General features: G+C 44.9%; 1 long non-coding RNA gene and 4 other non-coding genes across 8 annotated transcripts; 3 read left to right on the forward strand and 2 right to left on the reverse strand.

The window, feature by feature from the left end:
* Positions 1–84: 84 nt before the first annotated feature.
* On the forward strand, positions 85–5933 carry LOC123612209 (uncharacterized). Of its 4 annotated transcripts, none has more exons than XR_012501265.1 (4): positions 85–802; positions 1129–1365; positions 1453–2157; positions 3657–5933. It is a non-coding gene; the product is annotated as an uncharacterized LOC123612209 (long non-coding RNA). The 4 variants fall into 4 exon arrangements; XR_006719418.2 differs by having other exon boundaries at positions 87–802; positions 1453–1602; positions 1977–5933; XR_006719417.2 differs by having other exon boundaries at positions 89–802; positions 1453–1602.
* TRNAK-CUU (transfer RNA lysine (anticodon CUU)) lies at positions 936–1008 on the forward strand. Its single transcript has one exon. It is a non-coding gene; the product is annotated as a tRNA-Lys (tRNA).
* A 2495-nt stretch (positions 5934–8428) lies between the features above and the next one.
* On the reverse strand, positions 8429–8502 carry TRNAN-GUU (transfer RNA asparagine (anticodon GUU)). Its single transcript has one exon. It is a non-coding gene; the product is annotated as a tRNA-Asn (tRNA).
* A 5347-nt stretch (positions 8503–13849) lies between these two features.
* Positions 13850–14013, reverse strand: LOC123612218 (U1 spliceosomal RNA). The gene has a single exon (XR_006719430.1). It is a non-coding gene; the product is annotated as a U1 spliceosomal RNA (small nuclear RNA).
* Positions 14014–17140: 3127 nt separating this feature from the next.
* LOC123612217 (U1 spliceosomal RNA) lies at positions 17141–17304 on the forward strand. Its single transcript, XR_006719429.1, has one exon. It is a non-coding gene; the product is annotated as a U1 spliceosomal RNA (small nuclear RNA).
* The last annotated feature ends 819 nt before the right edge of the window (positions 17305–18123 follow it).

The following is an 18123-nucleotide window of genomic DNA, read 5'->3' on the forward strand; positions in this document are numbered from 1 at the left end:
ATTTTTATTCATAAGTTTGTATTTTCATAATCTTTTTTAAAATTAAAAGAGCTTGCAACTCTGCTTTTCCTCAAGGCTGCATCACAGAAATGCAGAATAATTATCTCCACTCAGGTCACTCGGAGGCTTGACGACCTATGCGACTCTAACCATTCCTGGCAGAGACGCTACAGAGCGGTATGAAGCGCCTCGGAGCTGCGACCAAGGGCTTCACCTGCGCAGAGGAGGGAGCCCTTTGCTGACGACTCCAGAAGTCAATGCCTTTTCCAGGGGCTGGAGAAGTGAACGCTCAGGAGAGTGGAGTTAATCCGAGAGCGCTTCCGCCTGAGGCTCTGAATCCCACCCGAGTTTAAATCTCAGTGGGGCCTTTACGTATGATAAATATGGTCTTCTAATTTGGTCACACAAAATTTTAGTATTTAAAAGCTAAATCGTGCTCCAAATGAATAGTGAATTGGACCTACTTTCCAAGGGATGCAGTTCCTCAGCCCCACTCCCTGGTCGTCAAGGTTTAGGGGAGAAAAGGTTTCGAAGCAAGAAGGAAGCCCAGCCCCAACGTCCCAGGAGCCCAAGTCCCGGCGCCCCTCCTACTTCCCGCGGCTGTTTGCGACTCTCATCCCCGTTCCCTCGCGTTTTTTCCGCCTCCTCTTCAGGATTCTGGGCCCCAGAAACCGGGTTCTCCTGTACAGAAGGACTATGTGGACACGTCGAGGTTTCAGGACTCGTGAATCTTATATGTCCTCTACAATCCCACCTGGCCCTGCGGAGTCCCATCACTCTCGGAGTCTCGAGTTCTTCCGTGGTAAAAGACTGCTGTTGTTTTCACAAGATCCTAAACCCCGAGAATTCTTTCAAACTTACCAGTTGGTAACTAGGTCTTGTACACTGTCCGTTGGAAGAAATTGTATTTGTGTAGGAAGAGAGTTGTTGCAGGCGCCCGGCTAGCTCAGTCGGTAGAGCATGAGACTCTTAATCTCAGGGTCGTGGGTTCGAGCCCCACGTTGGGCGGTTTGTGTTTTCCTCCCTCTATCCGTTTTCATTGAATCTTCTGTATTAAGCTACCAACTTAATAGCTTCTGAATAGCCATTGAAGCCACTGTTGTTTTAAACTTCGGTGAATTATTCCAGAAATCGCCTCCATTCGCCCCAAATTCAGCAAAAAAGAGGAATCCGGGCTACCGATTCCAGCATCTCAAGTTGTTGAGACCAGGGATCCCTGACCCACTGCCACCCGGACCCGGGCTTCTCCGCGGGCTGAATCCAGGACCCGCGGGGGCTCCCCGCTCCGACCTGCCCAGACTCTGCTCCACCGATAAGACGCCTTAGGACAGGACCAGATGGAACACTTTTCATTCTCTTCGATGGGTAATTATGGATGAGGTTTTGAAGTGCTTTCTTAGCTAGTTAAAATGTCCTCCACTAGGTGCTAAGGAGCATACTTTTGCTTTTCAGGTTTTGAAATGTTCTTCAGCCACAAAGTGCTGTAGAATACAACTCGTTTAGGAAGGCCTCTAAGCGAAACAGAGGAGAGGGACCTGGAAAAAGAGCTGGGCAGGCGGAGGAGGGACGCGGAAGAGCAAAGGGAAGCGGAAGTAGGGTAAGGTAAGCGGGAAACAAGGACCAAGGCCGGGAGCCCGCAGTGGGGAGTTTGCGCGGCAGTGTCATCGCACCGGTACGGGCGGTCTCTCAGGAGCGCTGCGCCGGCGCGTTTTGAGTTAGTTATTGATCTACCGGAGAACTTTGTTTTACCCTGGAAGCCTGAGTTGTTTTCCTTACATTTGTTCCTGCTAAATCTATTCAGTATTGGGATGGGTGGGGTGAGTTAAGTTGGTTTGCAAGGTGAGTGGAAGCCAAGTTTGGCACCAGTCAACAGGCTTCTCCACCACAACGTGGACTTTCCTTTTTAACTCCTCATGCAGATCTTTCCCTCCTCTCGCTCAAGATCACTTACCAATTCTACTTTTTTTTTTTTTAAGTTTGTAAATACGCTTTAGTCTCCTTTATGTATCCCGCCAACCATCTTCAAGATGATCAATCCACCAGCCAATTATTCTTAAGGTGTGGTGCCAGGACAGACATCATCAGGGTCACCTGAGAACTTGAGAAATGCAAATTCTCAAGCTGCACCTCAGATCTACTGAGTCAGAAACTCCGGAGGTGAGCCCAACAGTCAGACTTAAGCTCTCCAGGTGATTTGGGTAAATGCTTGGGCTCAGGAACCACTGCATTAGGGCAGCTTCCTTTTCTATCAACCAGGAGGTATCATGTTCTTGGATAGGAGACACAGCGTCATAAAGGTAGTCTCTCCTTAACCTGGTGTCTGAATTTAACACAGTTTTCACAAAAATATTTTTAAAGATTCTTTTTTTATTCAAACTGGACAATATAATTCTAAGGTTTAAATGGGAGAATAAGCAATAATATTAAGAGAAATTCTTTTTTAAGAATACTAAAGAAAGATTAACTCTGAAATACAAAAATGCCATAAGTTATAATAATTAAAACAGTAAAATATCATGTATGAATAGACAGCAATCAATGGGACAGCATAGAGTCTGGAAATAGACCAAAATACATAATGAAAGTAATATATTAGAAAGAGAGATTCAAATCAATAATTCTAATGAACAGTTTTTTAATAACAAGATAGCTGGGAAAAAATAATGGTCAATGAATAGTACTCTTTACATAAGGGTAAATACCAAATTGAACAAAGATTTAAATAGTAATGAAAAGAAAGATACAAGTTCTTGTAGAAACATGAAACAATTATTTTATTATCTTGGGGTGTGTGTGTGTGTGTGTGTGTGTGTGTGTGTAAAAAGCTGTTCTAACTATGACACAAACTCAGAAGTCCTGAGAGAAAATATTGATGAATTTGACTATATAAATCAAATGGAATCTGCATGAGCAAAGTTCAAAGACAAATCACAAATTTGGGGAAATATTTGCAACTCACACTGTGTCAAAAATCCTCCATATTGAGTTCATGCTTTGGCACAGGCTTTTGGTGCACTGCCCTAATTGTGACCTCACACTCAAAAACAGCTGAAACTCCTTGATAAGCAACCTAACGCCTGACTCTAACTTTCCCCTCCTCCTCCTCTTTTTCTTCCCTCTCCCTCCTCCCTCTTCCCTTCCTCTCTTTCCCCACCTTGGTTTGTTTTCCTTAGATGCCACTCAGGACCCCAGTTAAGGCTTCAGCCCACAGGTTGTGGCTCTCACTGCTCTCCACCTGTTCAGTTGAACATGCTGCGAGTGGTCTTCCTGGGACAGACCCCTCCCCCAGATCCTCTGCTGTAGTTCTCCCTTAGAGCACTCACCCTTCCCCTTAATCACACTTTGTTTCAGGCGCAGAAGTGTCTGGAGATATGACTCATTAATTCCTGGTACAGAAGACAAGTACCAGACCGAGGCCCATTGGAGGAGGAGGACATGATCTGATAACCACAGAAACAGGAGGCCCTGTCCCCAGATTTTCTTGACGCCAGTGCATGTTCACAGAAGCTCTGCTCCTTGGACCCTCGCTGTACAGCTGCCTGCTACCCCTCCCCAGATTGGGCTTGCAGGCTTGAGGCATTAGCCTGCTGGGACCCGCTTTGCCGGCAAAAAATTAAACTGTTCTTTTCTGCTTCACCGAAAACTCTGTCTTTCAGATTTCAATTTGGTGTCGCGGCACAGAGGCCAAGATTCGGAAACAGTGGGACTCATGCGTGGCCCTGCGTTCTCCTGTGGTGACCTCCTCTCTGGGACCTGTGCATATAATAAACATCTCTTCCCAGTCTCTTCCCTTCCTGTGGCCGCACCAACTTCACCACACCGTACTCAACGTCTCCTTTCTTAGACCACACACCATATACAAAAGGCTAATTTCCCTAATATTTACAGAATTATAAGCCAATGAGAAATAAACCAACAACACAATAAAAACAGCAAACATAGAAACAATAGAAAACATAACACTCTTGTCCATAAGAGAAAGTATTTAACATTAAACATTGTTATTAATGAAAACAATACAATTTAAAACTAAGTTGAAATAACATTTTTCAGCTATAAGAAATGGTAAATTTTTAAAAAGTTTAATATTTTGGAGAGTTAATAAATATTGTTAATGAGAGGTACGAGGTATTGTTAAATTGATACGAGTTCTCTAGGGTGCTTTTTTAACAATAACTATAAAAAATTTAAATAAACTTCAGCAACCCACATTTAGAAGGTTATCCTACATACAAGGCAGATGGTATAAAGTATCCTACATATAAGGTATCAGGTTTATTCAACATATAAGGTGTAAGAATATACCTACATATGTGTGAAATTAAGCATGTGCAAAGTTATTCATGGAGCATTTTTGTTGTTGTTGTTGAGCAAAGATTGGAAACTCTAAATGTCTATCAGTTTTAGGAATGACTAAATAAATTATAATACAACCATATGATTACAGACAGTTCAGCTAGCTGTAAAAAAGAATGAAGAAGCACTTGAGGGGAGATTTATAGAATTGTTTATAATTCAGTAATAAAAGCATGGAAAATTAAGCAAATGGAAAAGTCAGATAACTTATTATTGCCAAGGGAAATATATATATTCAAAAAGTGATCTCTATTAATAGTTTGTATATTAAAAATAATGATAATTGATCTCATCAAAATTATGATATAAGTATATTGATGTATTAGGGTTCTCCAGAGAAACAAAACCAATAGAAGATACACACATATGTATGCAGAGATTTATTATAAAGAATTGGCTCATGTGATTGTGGAGGCTGGTAAACCCAGAATCTTCAGGTTAGGCCAACAGGCTGCAGACGCAGGGAAGAATTGATGTTGTAACTCTAATCTGAAAGCAGAGTCTGGAGGCAGAATTCCCTCTTCCTCTGGGGACCTTGGTCTTTTTCTCTTAAGACCGTCAATGGATTGGATGGAGCCCACCCACATTACGGAAGGTAATCTGCTTTACTCCAAGTCTACTGATTTAATTTTTAATGGAGATACTGGGGATTGAATGCAGGGCCTAGAGCATGCATGCCTCTACCCCTGAGCTATTACCCACCCACCCCTACTGATTTAAATGTTAAGCTCATCAAAAATACCTTCACAGGAACAGCTAGACAGATGTTTGACCAAAAATCTGTGTACACAGCCTAATCAGGTTGACGCATGAAATTAACCATCACAATTGAGAAAACAGAGGAATGGAAAATGTGTGTGTACGTGTGTTTAGTAGTAATTGGAGGCGGAATGTGTAAAAGACAGATCTTTTTAAAAGTGTAATAACCCGAGAATTAGGAATTAACAATATTTGTTTACAGAGAAAGAGGTAAATAACCAATTGCTAATTAAAAGAGTTTAAATGTTGTTACTTCTAGGGAGCAGGAATTGGGGGAGGGTTTCAGGTAACTGTTGGTTTTTATTACAGGGTCTGTAAGAGCGTTTGACTCTCTAACCCATGTGCATATTTAAGCTGGCTAAAAATAAATACTAAATAAAATATGCTTTTTGTATGTTGTAGTTTTTCAAGGATTCTACCAGTTTGTTGTCTTTTGAATTTTGTGGGGGTGTGGCTCTGCTGTGGCACCTGGATGGCCTTGTAAGTAGGCGACACAGGCAAAGACTTGAACTGAAACTGTTCTGAATCTTAACCCCAGGCAGAGCCCTGTGTGACTGCCGCACAACAGGAGAGGGTGGGTGGCTTGTGAAGAGTGTCCAGGAGGCCCATCTCCATTCTCCTCCCTATCTACTCTGGGACAGTTTCCCATTGCCTTCCAGGTTCTAATGACGTATGAGGCATTCTGCTCCTCCTCACCCCTCCCGGGGATAGAGCTGCAGGCTGTAAGACCACTTAGCTGCAGTCTAGAACTGGCTTCTCAATAACAGGGTGTCCCACAACTTGCACTGCAGTCACTGACCCCTTGGTTTCAGGGTCATCCCTCTGCATGTGTGGGATGGCACCCGGGACATCTGTCCCTTCAGCTGCTCTTCCTTGTGTTGTCTGTGTAAGTAAGAAACCTTCTGAGTCTAAACTGGCTTGTTATATCTTTATGGGCTGAATCGCCCAGGCCTTGGCTTTGCCTGATGCTGAGTGTTTTTGTTTTGTTTTGTTTTTTCAGCTAAGCAAATTCTTAAACTTTTAATGTGGTTAAATGTATTAATCTTTTCCTTTGGGCATTTTGAGTTTTATGTCATGCTTAGAAAGAATTCTACCTACAAGACTGTAAACATTTTATTAGGGGTATTTTTGAAGGAAGAAATATGTAATTATTCTCCTGCTAATGAGCTGAGCAGAGATACAATGAGCTCCCAGATAATTCTGTGGCACATTCCCTAAGGCTCTCTGAAGCCCAGATCTGCTGAGGATTGAGGGGGTTTTGCGGGATCTCCCAACTCAGGATTTCTGGGCTCTAAGAGGAGAATGTAGCCACTGAGCCCAGGGCTAGTGAGAGTGGAGAGATCACTTGGACTGTGCAATTACTTGGGCAAGGCGAGAGAGCTGCTCCTGGAACCTTGGAAAGTGACAGTTGTAACTAAGGCTGCAACTCGCCCTGACCTCGTATCTCATACTCCTCTCAGCCTCCCGTTCCCAGTCAGTGCATCTCTTTGGCTGCAGCCAATAGGAAGCCAGTGGGCAGAGGAACCCTTTTGTGCAGTTCATAAAGATTAACTTTCTTGGGCACATGATAGGTCGGATAATGGTGAGACTGTATCTGGAAGGACAAGTGCAGAATACCCAGCAAATATGGTCTTTTCGTTCTTGAGATTAAAAAATAAATCAATAGAATTTATTTATTAGAGCAGTTTTAGGTTTACAGAAAAACTGAAACAGGACATGGTACAGAGAGTTCCCATACACTCCCTCCCCTCCCCCAGCACTGCTCCCCCTCTTATTACATCTTGCACGGGTGTGGTACATTTCTTACAACTGATGAACCAATATTGATTCATTTTACTAACTAAAGTCCATAGTTTACATTAGGGTTCATGCTTTGTGTTGTACAGTTCTCTCATTCCTGAGATTTTAATGGTGAAATCATCTCCTCGTTAGCTGCATTTTGGTGAGATAGGTTTTTCAAAAAAAAAAAAAAAGTTTTGTATTTCCTGAATTCTTTCATTTATTTGAGAATATTTGTTTGTTGTCTTTAGACCTGTATGATATCTGAACTGAAGATATGTATGTATGTATGTATGTATGTATACGTTTGGTTCAGTCTTTCCCTCTGATCGTTATAGGTTAATTTTTTCTAGGTTTTGTTTTTCTTTTTTCCCGAAGGTTAAATTTTCCTCCAATCTTTGTTTGCCAGAACATTATTTTCTTGTCAGAGCTTTCCAACTTCATTAAAACAAAGTTCTGTAGCTGTTTTTTCATATCATAGTTGGGATCTCTTTCCACAAAAATACTGGTAATATGATTGGCATTTCAAAATGCAGGGGGGTTTGATTTTTTTTCTTTTCATTTTGTTTTAGCTTTTTGGATTAATATATGCGAGCTTCTAGCTCAGAACAGACAAGCAGACAAGGGAAGAAAAAAAAAAGAAAATCTGTGGAACCTCTGGATCATGATGCTTTAAGAAGTTCATAGAGATTGTTACCCAAGCTCTCAGAGGAAAGGCTGCGATTGTGGGTTAATGGCCTGCCCTGTGGCTTCAGCATTCTATAGTCAAGACTGAGTTACAGCAGGTGAATATAACCTGGCTTGTCTGAAGTAATAGTTCTTAATATATACTTACTAAATAGGTGACTCCTTTGGTATAAAGGTAATAAAGTCAGGCTTGTTGACTACATTAAAAAATAAAATTGTTTTATTTTATTAAAATAAAATTGTTAGTATTTGTTTGGCCTTTGGGAACTGGGAGCTTGAGCAGGAGAGGTTAGAATTTACTCAATACATGTGCCTTTCTATAAGCCCTTGATTTTTCTATTCACACACACACAAACGCATAATCCCTCCAGGGGGAAGAGGGGAAAGAACTGCAGGACGAGTCCTCTGTCACCTTCACGTGGCTGTTCCGAGCTCTGTGTAGCTGGTCGCTGTGCAGGCATTTTAGACGCTTGAGGAATGTCTCTGCTACCACCTGTTACTCACTGAATGTGTTCCTCTCAAATTCACATGTTGAAGCCCTAACTCCCCAGTGCAATGGTGTTAGGAGGGGGAGCCTTTGGGAGGTAATTAGGCTTAGATGAGTTCCTGCAGGTGAAGCCCCCATGAAGGGGTTAGTGTTCTTATGAAAACAGAGGAGACGCCAGAGTTTCCTTTCTCTGCCATGGATACAGAGGATACAGCGAGAAGGAGGTCTTCTGCAAACCAGAAAGAAGGCCCTCACCAAGAACTGAATCTGTCAGCACCTTGATCTTGGACTTTGTATTCTCCAGAACTGTGAGAGGTGACTAACAGATAACGTAGAGGACTTTGATGAAGTAAAACACGACGTCCCTGGGTGGGCTCGAACCACCAACCTTTCGGTTAACAGCCGAACGCGCTAACCGATTGCGCCACAGAGACATGAAAACTCTCTCCTCAAAACTCATTTCCTGATCCCAGAATTGATTTTCAGTCTCTGGCTGTGGACACCTTCAGATTCTCGTACTCCCGGAAACTGAGGGTTTGCGCGGGAGACACTGAGGCCAAGAGCTGGTGTCGTTGGGCACATTTGGACATTGATAGAACGTCTGGGAGTCAGCTTGGGCGACTGTCCACAGCCTTCCCACCTGCTCCGCCCCGCCTCAGCAGCCGCCCAGCTCCTGGCGATGCCCGCAGCCACTTCCCCATCCCCAGCTCCGCTTCCCCCGCGGCGCTCACGGCGAGGCCCCACAGGCCCTGCGGCGCGCTGCGCCCCCACTGCGCTGCCCATGCTCTCTGCCCCTAGATGTGGCCTCCAACCCGCAGGACCCGGGAATTGCTCGCGATGCAGCCTGTCCTCTGGGGTAGGGCCTTGCACCGAGTGAGCACTCAACAAATGTCGGGTGAAAGATGCATTCTGCCGCAGGGTCCTAGGGCAACCAAGAATTCCAGTGCGCGCTTTTAAGCTTTAACGCCTACGAGGAACTCCGGACTGAGAAGACGGGAAAAGTCTCCAAGCCAGGCACGCTTTTATTCCCGGAGCTGATTGGGAAGAAGGCAAAGTCCCGACTTTGGACACGCGCGCACTGGGATGGAACTGAGCTCCCAACCCTGCACAGCGATGCAGCCTCAGTCGCCCGTCCTAGGAGGCTGAACTGGGAACGCTGAAGAAGAGAAGAAAGCGAGGGGAGGTGAGGGGGCGGGCAGCCCTGTGAGGGGCAGGGAGAGAGCGAGCGAGCGCTCTGGCTACTGAAGAAAAAGGTCAAACGAAAACGGAAAATGCTTACTTTCGTTGGTAACTTTGATTTCCCTCCCCGTCCCCCCTCTTTGTCGGCACTGCGCGGATCATGATTGCGTACGGTTGATGCTCCCTCTGTCTGACTTCCCCTCTGCGCAGCAGTTTCTAGCCACTACTCCGGGTCCTCCTTGAACTCAGAAGTAGGACTGGTCCGTGACAGTGCCGACGAGCCCTGGGCCGGAGGAAATCCATTAAACTCTCTACAAACCTTTTCCTTCATCAGCAACTCGCCGAGGTAGCCTTCGGTCTTGGCGCAGATATTTTACATTTGGGCAACTGATCCCAAGCTGGGAGGAAGAAGAGAAGCTCACGGTGTTTCGTCATCCTGCTAGCTCAGTTTGTGGGGCGCACGGCTTCTATTTCAAGGTTTTGAGCATCGCCCAGCGTCCAGGGCGCTTTATTTGGTTTTCTTGGTAGTTAGTAGTACCCTCGGCTGCCGGGCTGTACCGCTCCCCGCTGTGGCCACGAGGGGGCGCGCGGTCCCTCCCCTTGGAACTCCCAGAAATCACTACTTTGGAGTTAAAGAATAAAGATGTCCAGCCGTTTTAATTTCTCTCGAAACCAGAGGAACCCAAGATCTGTTATTTTTCACCACCCAACTCTAGGGTCGTCTTGGGTTGAGGCATGGGAGGTTGATTGTGTAAGCTCAGCCTTCCCGCTCATTCTATCAGACTGTTGGAAGCCTCACAAAGACAATTGTATTTGAAAGTAATTGATTTCCTTGGTAATTTAAAATGTCCTGTTCAACGCATACAAAGTCATTCTGAGAAGGGTGCATAGGTCTCAGCAGATCACTAAAGCAGTTATTGGTAAAAGAAAGGTTAAAAATCTGAACAAGGGGAGAAAGACACCAGTGTGACCAGGCGCCCAGGCTCTGTGTGCAGACTCAACACGGGCTGGGAAGAGAATGGGAAGGAAGAGTCAGAGGAAAGAGCGACAGAACTGGGAGGAGGAAGAGGAAAAGGGAAGAAAGTAATGGATTCAAAGGAGAAACTTATTCACTGGTCCCCAGTTATATGACAGCTTGTCTCTCTGGGCCTCCCCTAGCAACCTCCATCTTTCAAGGCAGCCTCTCACCCTTCCATCCTTCTGATTCTGGGAATTCTGGCATTTTCTAATAGGTCTACCAAGGTCTCTCTACCAAGACCAGTTCTGATCCCATACAGATGCCCTTTGCTGTTCTTTCTTTTGTGGTCCTAGGAGAGCCTGTAGAGGAGGCAAAATTTCATCTCTGCCCTCTTAGGGTCTCCAGCTGGGCCTAAGAATTTGGTTGACATGAAACAGATTAACAGGAGAAAAACATACAGATTTTTACTTGTACATGGGAGCTCCAACAGGAAAATGAAAACCCAAAGAAGTGATTAGGCCTAAGTGTTTACATACTAGGTTGAACACAGAGCGGAGATTTTGGAAAAGCAACATATTTGGGAAGACTAAAGGAAGAAACGAGTTATTTTAACAAGGTCTGTTTGTGCAGATTTTTCTTGGTGGCAAGAATGTTTCTTTCCTCCTGGTGTAAGGAGAGCATTTTTCATATGGACTTTTATTTCCTGCTTTCAGAAAGAAGGGAGGTCAAGTGCACTTACTGAACCTGCAATTTTCCAAATGCCTTTAGCTCAAAATAAGTCTTATGCCAAAATGGCATATTTTGGGGGTGGCACATACTCAAAGTGCTGGCATATGGCCAAAGAACAGGATACTCAGCCCAGATCTCCTGCGGTGTCACCATGCTGAAAGTGAACCCAGCGGGCCAGATCAGCCTTACTTGTGCTTGTTAATAAAGTAAAAGCATGTATAAGAAAACTAAGAACTATGTTGGAAAAATGAGGAAGGAAAAATGTTTGCTCTGAGCTTATTATATGCCAAACAAAATCCCTGTACCAGGTCATTTGTAAGTGTAGAAAACAGTGTTCGAATTATTTAGGAATCTGTCATCCAAACTTTAATTTTAAAGGCACTGACGAGTTCAGAACTTCCATTTACAGCTATAGCATAGTAATCCCACCAGATTAGTCTTCTTGCCTTAAACAATGAAAATGAACAAATGTATGTGAAGCACCTGTTATAGACCCTGGACAGAGGCAGTGCCATACTGATTTCCTGAAAGAGGATTGTGGAAATGACCTGATGGCCGTACAGCGAGCTGGAATCCCAGCAGAGCATGGTGTCCACACTGAGCTAAGGCATGGATCAGAGGGCAGCTAAAGCAGCTGGTATCTGCAGAGCAGAGAACCAGAAAGGAGAAGACTGTTGGGAGGCTAGTTTTCACAAGTCCATACTGGGTCTTCTGCTAGTCATTTGCTGAGTGCTGGGCTCATGTGTGGAGAGTTAATACCCAAGGTTTACCAGACAACAGATGCTACAGGATGGAAAACAGAACAGAGATCTTAGAGATCTCTGCTGGCAACATTGGAATTCAGGCCTTCTTAACAGTTCTTTACCACCCTGAGCATTCAGTTAATACTCCAGAAAGGCTATTTTATGAGTAAAGACCACGCCCTATTGTGAGGCCTACTCTTGACCCTGCCTAACAAAGGATAAAACCAAACCCTGACAAGATGAGCAGAGGAGAAGGGGGGTTTGGAGGTTGAGTCACACCAGAGGGCTTTGGTAAACACCTTGGACTTTTTACAAAACTACTTAAACAAACTATAAATCCAGTCCTAGACAAGTTCAAGTGCATCTGCCAGTAATCAAAGTGCTTACTAGAACAAAAGTTGATACTCTTAGGAGGAAGGTATCTGAATTCAGAGTCTCTATAATGTATCATTCAAAATATCTGATACACAATAAAAAATACTAGACAGGCAAAGAAACAGAAAAATGTGACCCATTCGATACATATTTTAAAAAAGAGAAAAAAGCAGTCAAAAGAAAACTCCAAGATGTCTCAGATGTTGGATTTAGCAGACTTTAAAGCAAAGATGCAGATTATGCGTGGTTTCAGCAACATGGGTTCCACTCGCCATGGCTCATCTGGCTACAGCCATTAGTGAGTGCCCACACAGTCAACAGCAAACAGTTCAGCCCCTGATATGACAGCAGTCCCTAAATCATTGAATAAAGTCAGTTAGCTCTTCGAATTTACTTAGCTGAATTTTATTTTTTGATAGTAGTAAAGAAGAGAGTTATAAATACCAGTGACAGTTGCAAAAATGAAGACTGTAATAGTCACAAAATTTCTTCCTTATTATGATACAAACAGCTTTATGTGTCTCAACCAATATTTTTCTCTTCTCTTTCATCCCACTATCAGCTAACAAAAAATGTGTTGATAGTAAAATTTAATCTCAGTATTTAGGTTACAGGATATCAAAGGTAGAAATAAATATCACTCCGAAGAGAGAAAACTAAAGACAAATAAGAGACTTCTTCTGGAGAGGGGTTGTCATGTTTTTCATTGTTTAAGATAAACATGATTTTGCTTTTGTCTTTAAGTTAAAAATGGTTTCAAAAGGAGGAGGAAGGGGAGGAAGAGGGGTGTGTGTGTGTGTGTGTGTGTGTGTGTGTGTGTGTGTGCGCGCGCGCCAAGTCTACAAGAGGTAGATTGTGGTGGCTCTGTGTCAGTTTAGCTAAGCTGGAAGTACATTTCCCAGAATTTCCCTCCTGCATTCTGGGTTAGCTCAGGCCGTAGGAAGACATTCTATTGGACCCTGGGAAGGGCAGGGAAGGCCACGAGCGTTGCTATTGCTCACACGTGTATTATATCTGCCGATAGGTAACAGGCAGGCCTCCAGCAATTTAGAGCTCCTGCCAGATCTCTTCCTACAGCTTCTCTGCTCTTGGGCCAGCCTCAGGTATTTAGTTCCTTAACAAAGAATCAATAAGAACACTCCTCTTTAAGATTGGGAGTTTAAAAGCATACTTTCCTTTACCTTGTGGGTTTCACTTCTCCAATACGTTCCTGCAAGATTCTAGCAAAGATTTTAGCTAATGGCAGTCTGTTTTCAGGAAAGTTTCAAGGTGCTTCTAGAACACCTTTTTTAAAAACTCTTCAGAAACTCTCTAAACCCTAAAGGAATACAAATGCCAAGCACAATCAAAGTTGAACCAACACAAACTAACCAAAACTGCATATATCCGAAAATTCACCCGACCAGTTATCAGGCAGTTTTTATCTCACACTAATCAGTGAGTACCTGCAACATAGCCTTGCCTCGTTGTTTCTGCTAACACGTACAAGCAACCTGGGCCACTCGAAGCAGACCCCGCAGGAAAAAGCTTCCCGCTATCTCTCGATCAATAAACACACGAACCAGGCCTAATGAACCAACACCTAAAGCACGTTCTCCAATCGGCCAGAAAACCGCGCAGACAAGTTTCTTTACAGTTCCACAACCAGCCGACGGAAAACCTCAACAGCTTAATGAGGCCTAACTCCACTACAACTGCAAGGAAACACTCTAACACGTTTTTCATAACGTCTTAACACCAGCAAACAACCCTCAACCAACAAAAACACATAGTCTGATCTTATAGAACTATATAAATCAGGGGAAAGCGCGAACGCAGTCCCCCACTACCACAAATTATGCAGTCGAGTTTCCCACGTTTGGGGAAATCGCAGGGGTCAGCACATCCGGAGTGCAATGGATAAGCCTCGCCCTGGGAAAACCACCTTCGTGATCATGGTATCTCCCCTGCCAGGTAAGTATGAGTTGTGCTGTCGCCGCCCCACCACAGCCTCATACGCCTCACACTGTACACACAGGGTCACTTTGCTCCCCGAGCCTTCCTAACCCTTCCGCACAGCTGCCACATGCAGTTTCAAGCAACGGCCCTGGACTCGCTCCCACAGCACGGGAGATCGCATCGTGTTTAAGCACCAGATGACGAACCAGCAGCCCCTGCGCTGAGATATCTACATAGGACACGCCCCAACCGTGAAGTGAACGGGAATTAGCGCTTCCCTCCAGCACGCGCCCCGCCTTAGTCCGCTTCTCCCTCCTCCCACGCCGTCCAGCCGGCCAACCAGCAGGCCGGACGCCGCTGGGGGAAGTGACGTCGATCTCTCCCTCCTCTCCTCCCACCCTCGCCCGTTGGGGCGGTGCGCTTCGCTGTTTAACCTTTGGACAGCCGCGCGCCTGGCTGGCGGCCGGCTGAAGCCTGGGCACCTTTTTTGTTTTTGTTTTTGTTTTTGTTTTTGTTTTTGAAATAATGACTTTCAAGGCGTAGAGCAGAACATTTAGGATTATGGGGAAAGCCAGTTCTTTTAAAACCCAATTCTCTTTGTGATGGAGTGTTGTGTGTCTGCCCCGTACAACGCATTAAGCTTCTCAACTGGCAGTGAAGTTTACTCCATTCTTGAAAGTTCAATTTCATTCATCGACAATTTCATTCATTTTATTTCAATCTTTAGGTGTTATTTTGACTCTGTCTTTGAACAGATTTAAACATCTGTCTGCTACTCTCTGTCGAATGAGTAAAATACGTTCTTTTAGCACATGTTCAATTGCAACTATGCGAATTGTGATTTTACCTTTTTCCTGAAGATTATTATTTAACACTTCTCCTTGCATATGTCCCATGCTCTATGAGTTGTACATTTTTGGAAGTTCTCTCTTTCACATTACATTTGTGCTGAATGTTCTCTGCCTTCCCAGATTCCCTCTCTCTGCCCTGATCTGTGTGCGTGACCCTCACAGCCAGCATTTCCTGGTCTTTCTTGTCCTCTGGCTCCAGGTGGGTGCAGTCAATGGAAGGAGATCAGAAAGGAGGGGAGAGAGGTCAAGGTATTTTTAAACCCTCCAGCAACTTCCCTGTCAGGCCTCAATTTGGACTCACCCATGGATTCCTACTACAAAGACCATGGTCCTGTCCAGTGATCCTCCCCAACATTACACTGGGTCTAGTAACTAACCTTTCTCTTCCTATTGCTATGGACTGAATTGCATCCCCCTAAAATTCATATATCGAGGCTCTACCCCCCAATGTAATAGTATTTGGAGTTGCCTCATGAGGGTGGGGTTCTTATGATGGGATCAGATGTGTCATGATGGGCGGGGAGGGGGAATTTCCCACTCTATCGTTTTTCAGTCCTTGAGACTAGAGTAATAATAAAATTGACAAAAGACAGATTATAGATGAAAAAGAAACAAATTTTAATTAGTGTGCTTGGAGAGCTCATAGAAATGGAACCTAAGTAGTTGCCAAAGCAGGGAGCTTTTACATTTCTTAGTCAAAGAAACAATGAATTTATAAGTAATTGACAAGACAAAGAAACAGGTTTTGCGTGCTCAACTAGTATAAGAATCTAAACAGAGTTTGTGCTTAGGGTAGTAAATTTAAAAAGTAGCATGGTTTGTTAAGTTTCTCAGCCTGAATAAGGGTGTCGTCTACTACCAGACGCAGGTGATATAGGAAAAAGTAGGGTGAGAAGATGGCTGTGTCCCAGGTCTTAGCTGAGTCCCTGGGACGCGTCCCGCCAAATGTGGGTCCTTGGCTTCACGCAGGAAAGAATTCAAGACGGAGCCACAGTTAAGTAAAGGTAGACTTATTTAGAGAGATACATACTCCATAGACAAGAGTGTAGACTGTCTCAGAAGGCAGGAGAAAGGCCATGAGGTGTGGCGGTTGGGTGCTCAGCTCAAAGTAAAAGTAGATGCACATTAAAAAAAAAGTACACACACTCTCTGGGAGTGCAGTCTGTCTCACTCAGAAGGGAGAGATGCGGCCATGAGGGGGTTGTGTGTGTGTTGGTAGGGGAGAGTGTTAGTTTTTATGGGCTCAGTAACTTCATATGCTAACAAGTGGGAGGATTATTTCAACTATTTTGGGGAAGAGGCTGGGATTCCCAAGGAATCTGGCCACCGCCCACTTTTTGACCTTTATATCAGCCTAGGAACTATCACAGCACCCCTGGGCATGTTATTTGCCATACTAATATATTACAATGAGCGTATAATGAAGCTCAAGGGCTACTGGGAGTCAAATCTCCGGTTATCTTGGGACTCAAGGTCTACTGGGAGTTGAATTGTGGCCAGGACCCACTTCTGCAGGGTGAACATAGCCAGACTGGGCCTTGCTGAACTTGTCCTATTGTTGCCCCTTCTCCACCTTCAGTCCCCAGATCCCTATCCTATAGCTTTAGCTCGGGATGGCATATAAGCATCAATTGCCCAACTGCCTTTTAGTCTCCTATTTTTAATGGGCTTCTTGAGACAGGATGGAAGGGGGCAGGACACAGCCATTCAAGGAGCGATACAGCAGTTAGCATCAAAGTGGTGGAAGATTCAACCCCTAATAGCTTTTGAGCTAAATGTTCTGCTCTACGCCTTGAAAGTCATTATTTCAAAAACAAAAACAAAAACAAAAACAAAAAAGGTGCCCAGGCTTCAGCCGGCCGCCAGCCAGGCGCGCGGCTGTCCAAAGGTTAAACAGCGAAGCGCACCGCCCCAACGGGCGAGGGTGGGAGGAGAGGAGGGAGAGATCGACGTCACTTCCCCCAGCGGCGTCCGGCCTGCTGGTTGGCCGGCTGGACGGCGTGGGAGGAGGGAGAAGCGGACTAAGGCGGGGCGCGTGCTGGAGGGAAGCGCTAATTCCCGTTCACTTCACGGTTGGGGCGTGTCCTATGTAGATATCTCAGCGCAGGGGCTGCTGGTTCGTCATCTGGTGCTTAAACACGATGCGATCTCCCGTGCTGTGGGAGCGAGTCCAGGGCCGTTGCTTGAAACTGCATGTGGCAGCTGTGCGGAAGGGTTAGGAAGGCTCGGGGAGCAAAGTGACCCTGTGTGTACAGTGTGAGGCGTATGAGGCTGTGGTGGGGCGGCGACAGCACAACTCATACTTACCTGGCAGGGGAGATACCATGATCACGAAGGTGGTTTTCCCAGGGCGAGGCTTATCCATTGCACTCCGGATGTGCTGACCCCTGCGATTTCCCCAAATGTGGGAAACTCGACTGCATAATTTGTGGTAGTGGGGGACTGCGTTCGCGCTTTCCCCTGATTTATATAGTTCTATAAGATCAGACTATGTGTTTTTGTTGGTTGAGAGTTGTTTGCTGGTGTTAAGACGTTATGAAAAACGTGTTAGAGTGTTTCCTTGCAGTTGTAGTGGAGTTAGGCCTCATTAAGCTGTTGAGGTTTTCCGTCGGCTGGTTGTGGAACTGTAAAGAAACTTGTCTGCGCGGTTTTCTGGCCGATTGGAGAACGTGCTTTAGGTGTTGGTTCATTAGGCCTGGTTCGTGTGTTTATTGATCGAGAGATAGCGGGAAGCTTTTTGGAAAGCCACGGGCTTCTTTTTCCTGCGGGGTCTGCTTCGAGTGGCCCAGGTTGTTTGGATGTATTAGCAGAAGCATCGAGCTAGAGAACATAGGTGTTCACGTGTTAGTGCGGGACAGTAACTGCCTGGAGTTGGTTGTTACGTTCCATGAAGCTAAACTGCTTTTAATTTATGTAAGGAAAAGGCTTTTTGGTGCCTAAAATATATTGCATACGTTCGATCGCAAATCAAAACTGCAGTCAGACTTAAGTCTTAAGTAGACCATTCAGTGATGAGATCCCTCCAGGAACGAACCCATGTTAAGTAAATGGAGAGATACCAGTTACCGGTTTCTCTTCTGCCTTTGCTGTGAGAGGCTGCGACTAGCCATTTCTCTATCGCTTTCCGGCCGTCTAGTTTTTTCTCAAACTTCCATTCCGTGCTTGTCAGCTGCTTTTCTTCCACACCTTACAACCATTGCTAGAGAATTCCCTAGATGCCACCCCATTCATCCCTCCCAGCCCGAACAGTCTCTTCGTATTTCTGGATCCAGTTCCCTCTTC

The sequence above is a fragment of the Camelus bactrianus genome, chromosome 21, assembly GCF_048773025.1.
Source record: "Camelus bactrianus isolate YW-2024 breed Bactrian camel chromosome 21, ASM4877302v1, whole genome shotgun sequence".
Taxonomy (NCBI): domain Eukaryota; kingdom Metazoa; phylum Chordata; class Mammalia; order Artiodactyla; family Camelidae; genus Camelus; species Camelus bactrianus.